At 52.6% G+C, this 19191-nt stretch overlaps 1 non-coding gene across 1 annotated transcript; it reads left to right on the top strand.

Moving 5' to 3' along the window:
* Positions 1–249: 249 nt before the first annotated feature.
* Positions 250–322, top strand: TRNAK-CUU (transfer RNA lysine (anticodon CUU)). The gene has a single exon. It is a non-coding gene; the product is annotated as a tRNA-Lys (tRNA).
* The last annotated feature ends 18869 nt before the right edge of the window (positions 323–19191 follow it).

Here is a 19191-nt window from a genome sequence, read left to right as displayed (position 1 = left end):
AGACTGGAAGGCTAGAGGAGTCCATGCTCTGTCCACAGAGGCCCATGCATGAGCAGGCCAGCATGTCCTTCCTGTGCAAACCGTCCAAGTGGTGCAGGTGTGAAGAGTTTTGCCATTTTGTCATTCGAGATGAAGGCCTTGCTGTCAAGGGCATAATTTCCTGCAGTCATCTTCCTTTAATGAAGACCAGTGATGTGGAGGGGACAGGCAAAAAGACCAAGGCACGAGCCGGAGTGCATCAAATAGGCAGCCCAGATAGCTCAGTTGGTAGAGCGTGAGACCCTTAATCTCAGGGTTGTGGGTTCGAGCCCCACGTTGGGCGCTTGAGGTTTTCTCCAGGCTCAAGAGCGGTGCATCCCTATGAGTAAGAAGTGCAGCAAAAGGGGCAGGAGGCCTGAGTGGGTGAGCAAGGAGCTCTTGGCCAAATTCAGATAGAAGAAGAAAATACACAGAATGTGCAAGGGGGGACAGGCTACTTGGGAGAATTATAGAAATATAGTCAGAGTACATAGAGATGCTGCGAGGAAGGCTAAGGCCCATTTGGAGTTGAGTCTTGCAAGGGATGTCAACGAAGGGCTTCTTCAAATATATCAGCAGCAAGTGGAGGACTAGGGAAAATGTGGGCCTCCTACTCCATCAGGCATGGGCCCGGGTGACAAGGGATACAGAGAAGGCAGAATTAGTGAATGCCTTCTTTGCTTCAATCTTCACTGCTAAGGGCAGCCCTCAGGAATCCTGTAGCCTGGACGTGAGGGAGAAAGTCCAGAGAAGGGAAGACTTTCCTTTGGTTGAGGTGCAAAGGCTCAAAGACCTTCTGGGCATGCTGGACATCCACAGATCCATGGGCCCAGATGGGATGCACCCACAGGTACTGAGGGAGCTGGCAGATGTTGTTGCCAAGCCACCAAGCTGCTCTCCATCATCTTGGAAAGGTCCTAGAGAAGTGGAGAGGTGCCTGAGGACTGGAAGAAAGCCAATGTCACTCCAGTCTTCAAGAAGGGCAAGAAGGAGGACCCAGGCAACTATAGGCCAGTCAGCCTCACCTCCATCCTTAGAAAGGGGGATGGAACAGCTCATTCTGGATGTCACCTCCAGACATCTGGAGGAAAAGAAGGTGATCAGGAGTATCCAGCATGGATTCACCAAGGGGAAATCCTGCTTAACCAACCTGATAGCCTTCTATGATGGACTGACTGGCTGGGTAGATGAGGGCAGAGCAGTGGACATTGTGTCCCTTGACTTCAGCAAGGCTTTTGACACTGTCTCCCATAACATCCTCCTAGAGAAGCTCAGCAAGTGTGGGTTAGATGAGTGTAGAGTGTGGTGGATTGAGAACTGGCTGAAAAGCAGAGCTCAGAGGGTCGTCATCAGTGGCGTGGAGTCTAGTGGGAGGCTAGTGGCGTCCCCCAGGGCTCAGTACTGGCTCCCATCCTGTTCAACTTTTTCATCAATGACCTGGATGAGGGGACAGAGTGCCTCCTCAGCAAGTTTGCTGATGACACGAAGCTGGGAGGAGTGGCTGACACACCTGATGGATGTGCTGCCATTCATAGAGACCTGGACAGGCTGGAGAGCTGGGCAGAGAGGAACCTCATGGGGTTCAACTAGGGCAAGTGCGGAATCCTGCACCTAGGGAGAAATACTCTACGCACCAGCACAAGCTGGGGGCTGACCTTCTGGAGAGCAGCTCTGCAGAGAAAACCTGGGGGTGCTGGTGGATGACAGGTAGACCATGACCCAGCAATGTGCCCTTGTGGCCAAAAAGGCAAATGGTCTCCTGGGGTGCATTAGGAAGAGTGTTGCCAGCAGGTCGAGGGAGGTGATCCTGCCCCTCTACTCAGCCCTGGGGAGGCCTCATCTGGAGGACTGTGTCCAGTTGTGGGCTCCCCAGTACAGGAGACACATGGAGCTACTGGAGAGAGTCCAGTGTAGGGCTACAAAGATGATCAGAGGGCTGGAGCACCTGCCCTACGAGTAAAGGCTGTGAGAGGTGGGCCTCTTCAGCCTGGGGAAGAGAAGACTGAGGGGAGATCTTCTCAATGTGTATAAGTACGTGAAGGGAGGATGTCGATGGGATGGGGCCAAACTCTTTTCAGGTGCCCCGTGTGATGGGACAAGAGGCAATGGGCAGAAATTGAAGCACAGGAAGTTCCGCCTGAAGGTGAGGGGGAATTTCTTCCCTGTGAGAGTGACGGAGCACTGGAACAGGTTGCCCAGAGAGGTTGTGGAGTCTCCTTCTCTGCAGATATTCAAGGCCCGCCTGGACGCAACCCTGTCTAACATGCTCTAGGTGACCCTGCTGAGCAGGGAGGTTGGACTAGATGATCTGTAGAGGTCCCTTCCAACCTTACTGATTCTATGATTCTATGAGTGAGGTGAGACTCTTGTGGGCATGGCTTTGTGTCACCTGGGCATGTGCGAGGCAGCCCTTTCACTGGTGATGTTGTCTGTAACAATGCTGAGAGGTTATGAGCACATGCTCCAAGGATGTGAGTTGTCTTTGGTGTGCAGGGAAGTGTGCAGCAGTTTTTCGTAAGACTCTCCCATGAGGCTTCATGTCTGTGTCCTTCTGATTTGCAGGTCTGCAGATGAGCAGTGCCTGAGCAAAGCCAAGCAAGAGGCTGCCAGCCAATCCGTTGAGCCCACCCAGAAAGAGAAGGCAAGAGAAGGCGGCTCTGGGGAGCAGAGGGGCTGAAGAGGTAAGGTAACAGCTGTCATGCTTTTGAGAATGTGGCCCTGGGTAAGCAGTGGGACAAGGCAATGCCCTTGTGCAATGTGTTGATTTAGGAAAGGGATGGGGGGTGGGGAGCAAAATGGGGAATCAGAAAGGTCCAAGGGCCTCCTTGGAAGTGTGCGCTCAGGTTACAGTCACCCAGGAATGGACAGGGTTGCCTGTCCTTCCTGTGGTCTCCATCCCAGAGAAGATCTTGAGAAGACCTTCCTTGTCCTGTACTTCCAGAAGGTCTTGCTGGTGAGTGGGTCCTCTGCTGAGGCTCTCTTGTCCACTCCAAACAAGTGAGGAGGAGGTAACAGGAGAGAAGAGAGCAAAGGTGTGTGCTGGAGTGTATGGAGTGAGATGAGACTCTTGGGAAGTGGCTTTGGGTGCACCCTGTGTTCTTGCATGTGTGTGAGGGAGCTGTTTCCTTTTGCCCTGTTGCCTGTAGTAGTGCTGAGAGGTTGTGATCAGGTGGCCAAGGACTCAAGGTCTCCTGGCTGGATTGGCAGCATGTGTCAGTTTTTGGAGCTACTCCTGTGGGAGGTTTCATTTCTGTGTCTTGGTTTTCAGGATCGCAGATGAGCAGTGCGTGGGCAAGGCTGAGGCACAATGAGCTGCCAAATCGGTAGAGCTGACGCAGAGAAAGAAGGGAGAAGAAGGCAGAGTGCTGGACACAGTGAGGATTGTGCGAGGGCCAAGGAGCAGACGGAAAAGGGGACTCCAAGGTTGGAGGAGTCTGTGCTCAGTCTGCAGTAGCCAATGCATCAGCAGGACAGCACGTGTTCCTTGTGGCAACCGTCCCACCAATGCAGGTGTGCAGATCTTCCTTGTTTTGTACTTCCAGAGGGTGTTGCTGGCAAGCGCCTCCTTTCCCGAGGATGTGTTCATGCAAAACTGATCTGTGAGATGAAGTCGATGGGAGAGGAGAGGAGAAAGGCCCAGGCTGGAGTGCCTGGAATGAAGGGAGACTCCTGGAGAACTGGCTTTGTGTAACTCTGTGCTCTAGGATGAGTGTGAGGCAGCCATTTCCCTTGGCAGTGTTGTGTGTCCTTCCTGAGGGATCCATCCTCGGGAGGCAATTGTGAAGAGCTTCCTGAGAGATTATGCTCATGTGCCCCCTGGGCATAAGTCTTCTGACTCGGTGGGAAGAGTGTAGCAGCTTGTGGTGAGTGTGCCACCTAACATCTCCTTCTGGTTGCCAAGCTTTTAAATGAGCAAGACCTGGGCAAAGCCGCAAAGGAAGCTGTCCCCAAATCAGAAGAGCTTGCACAGCAAAAGAAGGGAGAAGGCAGGTCTGAGGGGCTGAAGAATATGAGAGGATGTATAAGGTGACTCTGCCTTTGAGACTTGTGAAGCAGGGGAAAAGTATGACAAGAAGTGTCGCGGGAGGAAGGTGGTGCTGTAGAAGGGGAGGGCTGGACAAGCTCTGTGAGCGGTGTGTTTGCATTGAGCATGGTTTTGTAAATCTAGGCTTTAATCTGAAGGATTCGGATTGACTCCTAAGCACACTGGTGTAAAAAATGAAGAAAGGAGGAAGTCTCTTGGCTCCTTTGGCAAAGGAATAGACCCATTGATGTGGACTTGTTTGGAAAAAGCAGGCCTTGGAGTTGAAAGTCATGTGATTGGCTGTCCAATCAGGAGATGCCTCCTGGTCTGCTGAGCAGTGTTTCCTCTGATCTCCGGTCCATCTGAAATGCCTCCTCCCTGTTTGCCTTGCAGCGTGGTTGCTCCTTGAGGCAGAAGAGCATCAGAGAAAAATGGTGGCTTCTGTCCAGAGAAGCTCAAAACAAAGAGAAGAAAGATTTAAGAGCTGTCGGCCAAAACTACAGCTTCCTCTCCCTGCCTCGAGCAGAGAAGCAGAAGAAAGTGACCCAAGGGCTGGTGATGCCACAACAAGGGAAAGTTTATGCCAGATCCTGCCAAGGCCCAGGGGAGTGTAGCAGCATGGAGCACTGTGCTGCAGGGTCACAGATTCTGAGCCCTGGGGTGGATGCAGCACCCACTGCTTTCCCCTGTTTTGGGGGGTGCCCTGGGTCAGCCCCCAATGCTCTGTGTCTCTGTGCAGCCCCAGGGAGGGCCTGATGCTGGTGCTGCATTGGAGGGTGTGGAGATCTGCAGTGGCAGCATCTGTGCAGGATCTGGGGGCAGGCAGGGACAGGAAGGGATGCAGTCAGCGTGCGAGAGGGAATCTGTCCTTTGCACTGCAGCATCCTGCCCAGGGTGAGTTAGCTGGCGTCTGCAAAGGCTGGAGGCATCTGAAGCCTGCCTGGCAGAATGGAGGAGGTTGGAGGCCAATGGAGAGTGGAGAATGGGCCAGAGCCTTTGCTCTGGTAAAGGGCTCCAAATTTGGGTGGCGTTTCCTCTCTGGTGAGCAGCAGGGCCAGAGCGGGGCTGGGCTGCTGCCAGCAGCTGGGCCAGGCTGGGCAGCGGCAGCCCCACAGCATGGCCCAGCCCCTAGGCCCAAGATACCTTGGGGGTTGCACAGAGTCCCATCCACACTGGACCTGCCCTGCTCTTGGGGACCCTGTTGCACCCTGGGGTGCTGGTATTTCCTGCTGTGACATTGCCCTGGGCATGACTTGCAGCACACAGCCAGAGGCATGGATGGAGCCCCCAGACTGTTAGAGCTTGGCAAGTGCCTGCCCCTGCGCAAGCTGGGGCTGGGTAGAGCCCTGCTCCACGATCCACCACAGGACACACAAAGCCTACATCTCTCATGCCGTGACTGTTTTGTAAGTGACACCCACCACACACCCCGAACAGCCCTCACAAGTGAAGAAACACACAGCTTGCGCCTCTTTGGCAGCTGCAGCCTGCTGTTTTGGAAAGAGCAAGCAAATATGGACTTCCAGAGATGTTTAACACCTCAGAGAGGGCTCTAGGACTGCATTTGCTCATGAGATAGTGGGTGACCTAAACAGAGCAGCCTGCAGTGATTCACCCCCACCAACGGCAGCACCAGGAAAAAGGGTCCCCTTGCTCAGCGGACAGGAACAAGGCTTTGTTTTGCTTATGGGTATGTGGTCGTGTGAAATGACAGCTGCTCTACGGCCACCTGAAAGCAAGCCAAACCTTTGTGCTGTGTAGGGCAGTCCAAACTTCCAGAGCAAGTTGTGGGCTGCAGTGAACTCTGAGCAAGTGGGAAGGAAGTGTTTTCCTTGAAGTAGTATGCAGCTACTGAAGGTCGAAGTAGCTCCTGTTGCTTCCAAGTGTTACAGGAGGCTCCAATTCTGAAAATGAACAGCATTTGGGACTTGGGCTAAGGCCAGTGGGGCTGTGACAGGGCAGAGCCCCAGGCCACATGGAGCCCAAGGCCCCTGGAGCCAAAGGGAGCTGGGGACAAAGCCCCCTGGGGCTGTAGTAGTAAATACATATCCTGTGTGACAAGGGAGTCGATGTGCTTTGGCATATAGTTTGGTATTCCCAGGGAGGGGAGGGAAGGCCCACAGGATGTGAGGGATTCCTGGGCATTTGGTGCTGTCCCAGGGTGTCCCAGAAGACATGGCAGGAGAGGGACCCCAGGGGACATGGGGCTCCCAGAGGTGTCCCGGGGGGATATAAGGTTCCCATGGTGTCCTGGAGGAGATGGGAGAGAAGGGGAGTGTAGGGGTTTCCCGGGGTGCCCTGAGAGACACAGGGAGTCCCAGAGGGCTCCTGTGAGGGAGTCCCAGGTCTGGGGACAGAGATCAGAGGACACGTGTGGGCAGCAGAGGTGCCCCAGAGAATATTGTGGGAGTTCCAGGGCTGTCCCAAGGCACATGGGAGTGGGTCCCAGAGAGGACAGCAGTGTCCAAGGCCTTTATTGGACTTGGCTCTAGGGGCACTCAAGGCTTTCCTTGCCCAGAGGGAGGCCTCAGGCACCCCAAGTCGGATCCTCAGCCCCGTGGCCTCTCCAGGGAGCCCAGGGAAGCCTCAAGCCGGTCTTGACCATGCTGAATGCCTCTATGCGTCTCCTGGCACAGCCCCTGAACCACCTGGGCCAACTCAGCTGCCGCTGCCTCCTGCAGTGGGGAGCCTGGGGACAAGGGGACACAGGTTACACCAAGAGAGCAGGGAGGAGGGGGACGAGGGAAAGGGGGAGACAAGGTTCAGGGCCTGGCACCAAGGAGACAGGGGCCATAAGGCGCTGACTGGGGCCAAGGAGGGCGTATGAGGGAACAGAGCTCAGGGCCTGGAGCTGGAGACATACAGGGGATACAGGGCGACAGAAGTCAGGGGTTAGGGCTTGTCTCCAGGGCTGGGGAGATGCTGGGCACACAGGGAGATGTGAGAGGTAGAGCAGAGGCCTGGCACAGGGGACAGGAGGGACACAGTACACAAAGGGAGGGGTCAGGGCCTGGCGCAAGGGACACAGTGGAGCCTGGGGATTTCCAGGGCCACCCACAGTCCCAGTCCCCCGATCCGAGGTTGACCACAGCCCTCCTCTAGGATGCGAGGCTGCCCTCCAGAGCCCTTGCAACATCTCATGACACCAAGGGCCCCCTTTGATGCCACCAGACCACAAAGCATTCCCTATGACCCTCCCCACAATGCCAAGGTTCCCCTTGGACAGCATTAGACCCCTGTGTGCCCAAATGAAACCTGGGTGCCTCCCATCAGCCTCCCCATCACCCTCCAGCCCTCCAAGATCCCAGGATGCCCCCAGGACCCCGTAGTCCCCCATGACTCCATGTTCCCCTCAGCCCCCTAAGGTACCAGGCCATCCCCCATGACCCTAAGCTGGGAGAGTCCACCTGTGTTGGGCTTCCCGGGGGTTTCCCCTCCTTCCTCCTGGGTGAAGGCAGGCTCAGGGCCTCCCAGGTAGACCAGGTTCAGGTCAAGGCAGACTTGCTGACAAGGACGTAAGCAGATGGGGACAGGGGCATGCTAAAATTCACATCACACATCTCACCGCACACCTACCTCTGACAGTGCCAAGGTCACCTGGGGCGCGAGGGCGTACACATAGAGCTTTGCATGTTGAAGGACCGTGTTCAGGATGTAGGCTGGCAGAGGGACCACCTGCTTTGCCCCAAACATGTCCACACTGGCTGGGGGGCACTGCAGAGATGGCATCAGAGGCAGGGGAAAGCGAAGGATGGGCAGGGGCTGGGCAGGCTGCAGGCAGTGTGCAAGGGGAGGGGAGCATACAAGGAGCCTGCAGGCATAGGGCAGAAGGAGAGCAGCATGCTGGTAGCGTGGAGGAAAGAGTCCAAGGAGTATGTGAGCAGTGTTTGGGTTCTGGTAAGTCTGTCGCAGGTAGGCAGAGAGTGTGCGGGAGCATAGAGCTGCATGGGGATAGTCCCAGGACCATGCAGGCAGTGATAAAGCATGCACGGATTGCTGAGGCACTAAGCATGTGGGCTGCGTGCAAAGAGCACATGGGCCCCCTCTAAGTGTGTGGGGAGCATGGGATGACCACGAACCATGTGACAGTAAACCTCCAACAGGCATGCAAGGACTCATGCACGGTGTGGCACAGCAGCAGCTGACTGAAGCAGCTGTAGCACTCATCCTGGTCAGGCAGAGGGGTCTCTGAGGTCCCTGGAGGACCAACAGAGAGCACAGCTCTGTGCCAGCATTTCTCCTGCCCTTCTCCAGCCCTGCACTCACCTGCGTGTGTGGCAACGGTGTGATGTATGATGCACAGCAAGGCCGACAGCAGCCCTGGGGTGAGGCCCAGCTCTTGGCTCAGCTCTCAGCCCAGCTCCAGAGCCCCCTCATAAGCATCCAGGGGAATAAGGACAGGGGACCCTGGCAGAACCTCTGCCAGCACCCTGTAGGAAGAAGGACACCCTGGGAGGACATGACAGGGACACTGGGGCACAGGGACAGCTTGGGAGACATGATGGGACACCCTGGGGAGACACAAGGAAGACCCTGTGTGGAGGGGTGTATCCGTACTAGGTGATACTTGCTGGGAATGCTCTGTGTTGTAACTTTTTGGTGTCTGGAACAATGCAGCTGTGTCAAGTGGAATACAAATAAGTAACCAACAAAGTCTTGGAAATCTGTGAGAAAAAACAGCAGGTGGTCACATATAGATTCTGTGGCTGGACCATGAGAAGCAGTCAACATGAAGGTCAGAAGTTGAACAGTACTGAAATAGCGACTCCCAAAGTCAATCTGGCCCCCAAAGTAAGTCTGTATGCATGCGCAGTATCATAGGCCGGTTATGCAACCAAGGCAGAGTTGGGCTAGAATCCCTGCACTTGCTGGCCCCAGGTGCCGGGACTCACACCTTCCACAAATAACCATAAATACCGGAATTTTTCCGAAGGAGAGGGAGGCTGCTACACAACAGAAGACCACGTTGCCTCCTTGGGGACGCCTGAAAGGAATGTGCCTGCTGACTCTCTCTCATCATGCAGACGATCGGGATAAGCATTGGAGTGGTCCTTCTCGAGATTACCATTGGGTCGGTCTGTTTGTAAGTATCTACCAATAAACTGCTTGCTACTGAAGAGTGTTTGTCTGTGTGTGTGTTTGTGAGTTTGTGCTGACTTGCCATACTGGACGTTTGGCCCCTGGGAGTCTAACTGGAACAAGCCTTTCCTCTTGTGCTAGGTTATAAGCATTTGGAAAAGGGACTGGTTTTGTTTGCGGACTTCTCTGTCCTGACCTTACTAGCCAGGCCCTGGAGCCTATGACTACGGTCTGCAAGGTTAGACAGAGATGAGAATTGACAAGAAATGTCCAGCTGTTCAGCTCATTTCCATTGTTTCGGAGGAGGCTTTTGACCAGAACATAGAAAATAATTTGGAAAGCCAGAACTATTCTGCAGTGCCACCTTGAGTGTTAGGGATTTCTTCATCAGTTCTTTACATTTCTTTCTTGTTCTTTTCTCCTGGGGAGTATTCATGCAGGTTCTCCTAATGACAAGAAACATGAAGGATCAGTCATGAACACGAAGACAATCTGACATGTGCACACTTGGTGCCTACACAGTAACTTTATGAAGGCTCCGCATATACACAAAAGATTAGCACACAGTTCCATTAGGCACAAAGCAAGCAAGGATCCCTGGAATCCTATCATCTAGCTTTACTTACTGTCATAAGAGACACATTCTACTTTAGGCCTGTACCTGTCAGTCTAACAGAGATGAGAAAAATGGATGCATGGATACAGAAAGCCTGTCCTTTGAAATTTAAATCATGGCCTGCATTGCGTTAACATGCTGATTACGTGTTCAAATGCCCAGAACATGTTTAGAAAAAAGACACAAGACGTCCACAGAGATTCACAAAATCATACAATGGTTGAGCTTGGAAGGGATCTCTGCAGATCATCTAGTCCAACCCCCTGCTCAAGCAGGGTCACTTAGCACGTGTTGCCCAGGAACTTGTCCAGATGGTTGTGACTCTCTCCAAGGAAGCAGACTCCACAGCCTCTCTGGGAAATCTGATCCACCGCTCAGTCACCTTCACAGCAAACAAATTTTCCCTCAAGTTCAGGTGGAACTTCTGGGTTGCTGTTTGTGCCCGTTGCCTCTTGTCTTATCACTGGACACCACTAGAAAGAGTCTGGCCCCATTCTCTCTACGACCTCCCTTCGGATACTTATACACAGTGATAAGATCCCCCACCAGCCTCCTCTTCTCCACGCTGAAGAGTCCCAGCTCGCTCATCCTTTCCTCACATGAGACATGCTCCAGTCCCTTCAGCATCTTAGAAGGCTTTTCACGGACTTCATCCAGTAACTCCCTGTCTCTCTTGTACCAGGAAGCCCAGAACTGCACACACTACTCCAGATGTGGCCTCAAACAACACAGCAACAGTACCTGCAAGGAGCAACCAGGAACAGAACAGCAACTTCATTCTGGCATGCAGGATTAACCACAAGAATTTCTGCTCTAAACCAGAGGTCAGGAAATGTGGAGGCTGCTGCAAATTCTTATCCAGATAACAAACAGAGTGCAACAGCTAATATGATCCCCAAGTAGAATCATGAAGAAAGGAATATTCTCCCTGCAGACACAGAAGTATTCCTACTGGCACTTGAGACATATCACATGAAATGCTATGGGTAATTGTGATCTCCTTTGAAGAAAAAAAAAGTGAAATTGCAGCAAGAAAGGAACAAAGGCAGGCTAAGAAGATGCTCCAGAAATGAAGTGCCAATCATCCAAAAGCACACTAGGATAATTCCATCTGACAGAGCCAGACTAAGACAGAGGAAGTAGGATTGTTCCATACAGGCAAAGTTCCTCTAGGGACACAGAACCAGTTACCCTCACAAACAGTGCTGCCACAAGAACAAATACCCATAAAGTTGCCAGCAGGAAATGCCATCGGGATTTGAAAAGGCTTCACATCCTTGAAAAGGAAATTCTGCATGTGGATTTCAATCAAGAAAATACTTCACAAGGGAACTTAAGTCTATTTATAAAATCAATGCTAGGATACCTTTGCCTGTGACAGGTGACTAAACTACAGCACCCAGGAGATTCTCTGGGAGGTGATGAGATGTCAAAGAAAAACAGGCAAACAGGAACCCAAACCTGAGTCACCGGGACAGGCACAGGAAGCTACGCAGTGCCCTGTTAGCCTCTAGTCTAACCCCACTGCCCAAGCACACATCATTCTTTTGTGCATGAGGAACCACAAGATTTAGTAACTGAGGAGCAAACCACAACAAATTAAAAGCTGCTTCTGCCTCTGCAATGGAAGGCATCAGGCAGTCTTCTTGCCTCTTTCAACCCCAGCCATCATTTGGATAAGTTCCAGAGTGAAAAATGAAGCCCCGAAACAGCTGTTTGTTTTTCACATTTTCCATACCTCTAGTACAGTCATACTTATCAGTTTGCAAGATATAATTAGACAGGAAATATAAAAGTTCTCTCAGACCGTGACACTCTTTGGAAGAAGACATTACAGTGAAATTAGCACTCCTCTTTTGCTGTGTAAAACATATTTCTTACAGAAAAAGAGTAAGAGAAATAAGTACTTACTCTCTCTGCATCACTGAACAGCCCAAGATCTTTCACCATCTTCATGTCATGCACTGGTTTGCATCAGAGCCCAAACACAGATACTTCCAAGAGCTGCGGTGGAGGGTCAGCAAAGACCTTGGAAAAGAAAACTCATAGACGTAGTCAAGGGAGACTTTTCAATATACACTGCAGGAGAACAGCACTGCACTGCAGCAAACGTTACCTCATCCCTGAACCAGCAAAGGTTGCTTACTGTGTGCATGTCCTCAGGGGTGCCAGTGAGGTTGAAAGCACTGCTCATGATCTCCTCTGGCCTGCCTTCCTCCAATGTGCAGCAATCCCTCTGACCATGGCCTGAAAAAACACAGTTACAGCAGAAAGGGCTTACGAGGGAAAATACTGAGCACAGGAACCTTTGCACAGCAGTCAGCTGAAACAAGGCCCATTAAAAGCCTGACAAGTTAGACCTTGGAAACAGCAACAGTGTTTCAGAGCAAAGGATCAGGGTCTTCCTCAGCTTGCTGCTCAAGTAGCAACAGTGGCCTGGTTCTCTGTTTCAGGAGGGCAAGGGTGTTTCAGACCACGCTCACTTCAGCAGTAACAGAGGAAAGAGAGGAAGCTGACAGAAAACAGGAGGACTAGTAAGCATAAGCAAGCAGCTCAGGAATGAACACAAGAGCAGCAAACGCCTCTTCTGCTACATTACGCTGCAGCCTGCACAACCCTGAGGTTTCAGCCAACCACAGCAGGCATTCCCCACACCAAAGAACCTGAGACAGGAACCCAGAAGAACTTGAGGCTGATGAGCTTCAAGGGGAGCTGAGCTGACAACACAAGGCGGAACAGAGGACAACACTGGAGTCAGGCAATCGGAACACCGTGGCGTGCATTAGACTGGTTGCAGTAGGGCTTTTGGCATCCAAGTGTGCTTAAGGCAGGCAAACAGCCCATGGGCCTGTTAGGATAAAATAATACTCAGATCTGCAACAGCATCTCCCTCCTGGCTGAGGCTGGGTTCACAAAATACAATAAACAAACAAACAAACAAACAAACCCCTTTTCCTCAGACTGTAGCATGACCCTGCAGGCTTTAGTAAACCCTTGATTTCCTAGCCCTTTCCAAGCCAAGTGCTAGCAAGCAAGGTCAGACTGTCTGACTAGCAGACAGTGTGAAAAGTCTTCCTCCTGCATCAAAGTGCAAGAAGGATATTTTGTACATACAATTTGCCAAACAGCACATTCCTCCCTTTCCAAGCTTCCAAGGTCCTTTTTAGAGATGGCCCCTTTCAAACTATGCCCCCGTGTCCTACGGTTTCCACAGTTAAATAGAGGCCAGAGAAGTCCTAAGTTGGATGGATTTCAACAAGCATGCAGAAGCTCTGCAAAACCTCCCTGTATTGGTATTAAGCCGAGACTGAGATCCCTATTTCTCCCTTCCGTGGCTGAGCTGCTATTTTGAATGTCATCCTGATCAGAGATGAAAGTCTAAGAGATGTACCACGCATCTCACAACAAAAGTCAGAGAAGACAAAATACATGTTGCTGAGAGTCAGTAAGCCTGTGCAATGCACACCTTATGCTCTGGCTTTAAAATGTAGGTTTAACCAAGGGCCTGGGAGAAAGGAATAAGGACACAGGTGTCAAGGAACTGTAGAAACTAACAGAAGAAAATGGGCCCTCGCCTGGAAGTTGCCTGAAAAAGCTCTCCAGGCAAGGGTGCGTTCACATCCTTCTCCTTGGTCTAGGAAGGACAGTGCCCGTTTGGGGCCATCTTTTTCCTTTCCTCCTTAGCAACTGCAGGAAGAGAAGAAGCTACCAAAAGAGTGCTAGAGCTCTACATCTACATACCTCAGGGCTCAGGCCCTGCTCCTCTCACAGCCTTCTTCTTTCCTCATTATCACAGAGGAAAGACTGCTAAGGTTTTAAGTCAAAGCTGAAAATAAATCACAGGTGAACAATGAAAATTGAATGCTGCGCTGCCCCAGCACAGTACAACAGCAGCTCCTGCCCATCTGCTTTCCCCAACAGCTTCCCAAACACACACCCAGGGCGTTACAGCTTTCCACAAGGGGAGAACATCCCGGGGCAGAAGCAGCACGGGAAGCGGCTGCTCTGTTCCTCTCCCTCCTGCCCTGCTGCCTGGGGGTCACCAGTGCTGCAGCTCTCACAGCTCAGGGCTTCTCGGCACCCGTCAGGCCACAGTGCGGGCTGAAAACCCCCGCTGTGTCCCCGGGATGGTCACAGGCAGCAGCTGCCCCCAGCGCAGCACACAGATTTCTCTCCCATCCCGTCCCTCCCCTCCCCTCCCCTCCCGCAGACTCGCCCAGGCCCCAGAGCAGAGCGGGGCCCTGCGGCAGCAGCGCCCGGCAGCAGCGTTTCACCATGCACCAGCACCGGCAGCCAGCGACACACAGGCCCCGCCCCCAGGGCCGGAAGTGACGCCTCCAACACTGCAGACCCTCCTAGCCCGCGCTCTCCCATTGGATCCCGTGGGGCGTTGCCTCCCCAGGGCGGGACACCAGGGAGGGTCGGGAGGGAGGCGGCAGTGCGCGTGCGCGGTGCGGGGTCCGGGTGGGGAGGGGCGGGCAGGGCTGTGCGGCAGCAGAGGCTGCGGAAGGCCTGGCCCGGGCTGGGCCGCGTCTGGTCCCCGGCATCCCCCGGCTCTTGCGCCCCTTCTGCTGGCGGAGCTGTGGCTGTTGTCTCTGCCTCCGAGGCCTAGCAGCAGACACCAGGGCCTCCTGGTCTGTCCCTTGCGCCCCGGGGACTCTGAGAGGTGTCACCCCGTGGTCCTGCACTCAGCATTGCGCACCCCCACCTGCACGCTGGCACCAGGAGGAGCCCTGGGCAACACAGGAGGGAAAGGCTCTCCCTTCCCAGGGACTCCATGGCCATGCCTGGCTTTTTTACTTGAAAAAACACAGGAAGGGTTTATATGGCACCAGAGCCCCTGCACATTTCCTTTGCCTACCTGTACTCAGTGATCACAATTCTCTGCTCTAATCATCCCTCGGTGAGTCGTTGTTGCTAAAATGGCCCTCAGAGGGATCCACTCTATGAAATTTTGGGATCTGCTGCTGACTTGAATGTTTTGTTCACTCTCCACTCAATAGGTGCGATTCATGGACTCAGCACCAAGAACACCAAGAGGGTCAGCGAAATGCAAAAAGCCCTGGTGAACCACACCTCCCTATCATTTTCTTTGAGTCTTGTATTGCTAATTTAGGAGATTTCTGTTGTGTAGATGCAAGGTGGAGTCTTCAATAATATACAAATATTTCTGCTTTTGAAAATTTTATTTTTATTATTGTTATTTCATCTTTCAGAATAAGCAACAGCAACATTCTCCAACGGATATTGATCCAGAGCGTCTCCTAATGAAGTCTGGACATACAGGAAAAGCAGTGTCCCAGAGGTCAGACACTGTATGGACAGTCTTCCATTTCATCTCCTCAACTCTGCCATTTCTCCCATCAAGTACCTGGGACTCAGGTCACTCCTGTTTCAAGCTACCTTTATTCCACTGGAATCTCCAACTGAATGTTACAGCTCATACGCTCCAATTCCCATCTGCTTTCCTTAATAGACACAGAAGGATGGCTCTTCTTAATTACAATGGGCTGACCCAGGGCACTCCCAAAACAGGGGAAAGCAGTGGCTGCTGCATCCACCCCAGGGCTCAGAATCTGTGACCCTGCAGCACAGTGCTCCATGCTGCTACACTCCCCTGGGCCTTAAAAGGAGGTGGCATAAACTTACTCTTGTTGTGGCATCTCCAGCCCTTGGGTCACTTCTTTCTGCTTCTCTGCTCGAGGCAGGGAGAGGAAGCTGTAGTTTTGGCCGACAGCTCTTAAATCTTTCTTCTCTTTGTTTTGAGCTTCTCTGGGCAGAAGCCACCATTTTTCTCTGATGCTCTTCTGCCTCAAGGAGCAACCGTGCTGCAAGGCAAACAGGGAGGAGGCATTTCAGATGGACCGCAGATCAGAGGAAACACCGCTCAGCAGACCAGGAGGCATCTCCTGATTGGACAGCCAATCACACAACATTCAACTCCAAGGCCTGCTTTTTCCAGACAAGTCCACACCAATGGCGCCATACCTCTGCCAAAGGAGCCAAGAGACTTCTTCCTTTCTTCATTTTTTACACCAGTGTGCTTAGGAGTCAATCCGAATCCTTCAGATTAAAGCCTAGACTTACAAAACCATGTTCAATGCAAATACATCACCCACGGAGCTTGTCCAACCCTCCCCTTCTACAGCACCACCTTCCTCCCGCGACACTTCTTGTCATACTTTCTCCCTGCTTCACAAGTCTCAAAGGCAGAGTCACCTTATACATCCTCTCTTACATCCCTCAGCCCCTCAGACCTGCCTTCTCCCTTCTTTTGCTGTGCAAGCTCTTCTGATTTGGGGACACCCTCCTTTGCGGCTTTGCCCAGGCCTTGCTCATTTAAAAGCTTGGCAACCAGGAGGAGATGTCAGGTGGCACACTCACCACAAGCTGCTACACACTTCCCACCGAGTCAGAAGACTTATGCCCAGGGAGCACATGAGCATAATCTCTCAGGAAGCTCTTCACAATTGCCTCCCGAGGATGGATCCCTCAGGAAGGACACACAACACTGCCAAGGGAAATGGCTGCCTCACAATCATCCTGGAGCACAGAGTTACACAAAGCCAGTTCTCCAGGAGTCTCCCTTCATTCCAGGCACTCCAGCCTGGGCCTTTCTCCTCTCCTCTCCCATCGACTCCATCTCACAGATCAGTTTTGCCAGAACATGTCCTCAGGAAAGGAGGCGCTTGCCAGCAACACCCTCTGGAAGTACAAAACAAGGAAGATCTGCACACCTGCATTGGTGGGACGGTTGCCACAAGGAACACGTGCTGTCCTGCTGATGCATTGGCTACTGCAGACTGAGCACAGACTCCTCCAACCTTGGAGTCCCCTTTTCCGTCTGCTCCTTGGCCCTCGCACAGTCCTCACTGTGTCCAGCACTGTGCTTTCTTCTCCCTTCTTTCTCTGTGTCAGCTCTACCGATTTGGCAGCTCACTGTGCCTCAGCCTTGCCCACGCACTGCTCATCTGCGATTCTGTAAACCAAGACACAGAAATGAAACCTCCCACATGAGTCTCTCCAAAAACTGACACATGCTGCCAATCCAGCCAGGAGACCTTGAGTCCTTGGCCACCTGATCACAACCTCTCAGCACTACTACAGGCAACAGGGCAAAAGGAAACAGCTCCCTCACACACATGCAAGAACACAGGGTGCACCCAAAGCCACTTCCAAGAGTCTCATCTCACTCCATGCACTCCAGCACACACCTTCATTCTCTTCTCTCCTGTTACCTCCCCCTCACTTGTTTGGAGTGGACAAGAGAGCCTCAGCAGAGGACCCACTCACCAGCAAGACCTTCTGGAAGTACAGGACAAGGAAGATCTTCTCAATCGCCTCTCTCAGATGGAGACTACAGGAAGGACAGGCAACCCTATCCATTCCTGGGTGACTATAACCTGAGCTCACACTTCCAAGGAGGCCCTTGGACCTTTCCGATTCCCCATTTTGCTCCCCACCCCCCATCCCTTTCCTAAATCGACACATTGCACAAGGGCATTGCCTTGTCCCACTGCTTACCCAGGGCCACATTCTCAAAAGCATGACAGCTGTTACCTTACCTCTTTGGCCCCTCTGCTCCTCTGAGCTGCCTTCTCTTGCCTTCTTTTTCTGGGCAGGTACAACGGATTGGCTGGCAGCCTCTTGCTTGGCTTTGCTCAGGCACTGCTCATCTGCAAACCTGCAAATTAAAAGGACACAGAAATAAAGCCTCATGGGAGAGTCTTACCAAAAACTGCTGCACACTTCCCGGCACACCAAAGACGACTCACATCCTTGGAGCATGTGCTCATAACCTCCCAGCATTGATACAGACAACATCACCAGTGAAAGGGCTGCCTTGAACATGCCCAGGTGACACAAAGCCATGCCCACAAGAGTCTCACCTCACTCATAGAATCATAGAATCAGTAAGGTTGGAAGGGACCTCTGGAGATCATCTAGTCCAACCTCCCCACTCAGCGGGGTCACCAGAACATGCTAGACAGGGTTAAATCCAGGTGGGCCTTGAATATCTGCAGAGAAGGAGACTCCACAACCTCTCTGGGCAACCTGTTCCAGTGCTCTGTCATTCTCACAGGGAAGAAATTCCCCCTCACCTTCAGGTGGAACTTCCTGTGCTTCAATTTCTGCCCATTGCCTCTTGTCCCATCACACGGGGCAACTGAAAAGAGTTTGTCCCCATCCCCTTGACATCCTCCCTTCACGTACTTATACACATTGATAAGTTCTCCCCTCAGTCTTCTCTTCCCCAGGCTGAAGAGGACCAGCTCTCACAGCCTTTACTCGTAGGGCAGGTGCTCCAGCCCTCTGATCATCTTCATAGTCCTACACTGGTCTCTGTCCAGCGTAGCTCCATGTGTCTCCTGTACTGGGGAGCCCACAACTGGACACAGTCCTCCAGATGAGGCCTCCCCAGGGCTGAGTAGAGGGGCAGGATCACCTCCCTCGACCTGCTGGCAACACTCTTCCTAATGCACCCCAGGAGACCATTGGCCTTCTTGGCCACAAGGGCGCATTGCTGGGTCATGGTCAACCTGTCATCCACCAGCTCTCCCAGGTTTTCTCTGCAGAGCTGCTCTCCAGAAGGTCAGCCCCCACCTTCTACTGGTGCCCAGGGTTATTCCTCCCTAGGTGCAGGACTCCTTACTTGCCCTTGTTGAACTTCAGGAGGTTCCTCTCCGCCCAGCTCTCCAGCCTGTCCAGGTCTCTATGAATGGCAGCACAGCCCTCTGCTGTGTCAGCCACTCCTCCCAGCTTGGTGTCATCAGGAAACTTGTTGAGGCAGCACTCTGTCCCCTCATCCAGGTCATTGATGAAAAAGTTGAACAGGATGGGAGCCAGTACTGAGCCCTGGGGGATTCCACTAGCCACAGGCCTCCAACTAGAATCCACGCCACCTCTGACGACCCTCTGAGCTCTGCTTTTCAGTGAGTTCTCAATCCACCTCACTCTCCACTCATCTAACCCACACTTGCTGAGCTTCTCTAGGAGGATGTTATGGGAGACAGTGTCAAAAGCCTTGCTGAAGTCAAGGTATACAATGTCCACTACTCTCCCCTCATCTACCCAGCCAGTCAGTCCATCATAGAAGGCTATCAGGTTGGTTAAGTAGGATTTCCCCTTGGTGAATCCATGCTGGATACTCCTGATCACCTTCTTTTCCTCCAGATGTCTGGAGGTGACATCCAGAATGAGCTGTTCCATCCCCCTTTCTAAGGATGGAGGTGAGGCTGACTGGCCTATAGTTGCCTGGGTCCTCCTTCTTGCCCTTCTTGAAGACTGGAGTGACATTGGCTTTCTTCCAGTCCTCAGGCACCTCTCCACTTCTCTAGGACCTTTCCAAGATGATGGAGAGCAGCTTGGTGGCTTGGCAACAACATCTGCCAGCTCCCTCAGTACCTGTGGGTGCATCCCATCTGGGCCCATGGATCTGTGGATGTCCAGCATG

Source organism: Rhea pennata, unplaced genomic scaffold (genome assembly GCF_028389875.1).
Source record: "Rhea pennata isolate bPtePen1 unplaced genomic scaffold, bPtePen1.pri scaffold_31, whole genome shotgun sequence".
In the NCBI taxonomy this organism is placed as follows: Eukaryota; Metazoa; Chordata; class Aves; order Rheiformes; family Rheidae; genus Rhea; species Rhea pennata.
Note: the sequence above shows the minus strand (reverse complement) of the source record. Positions and strands in the feature narration are given on the sequence as shown.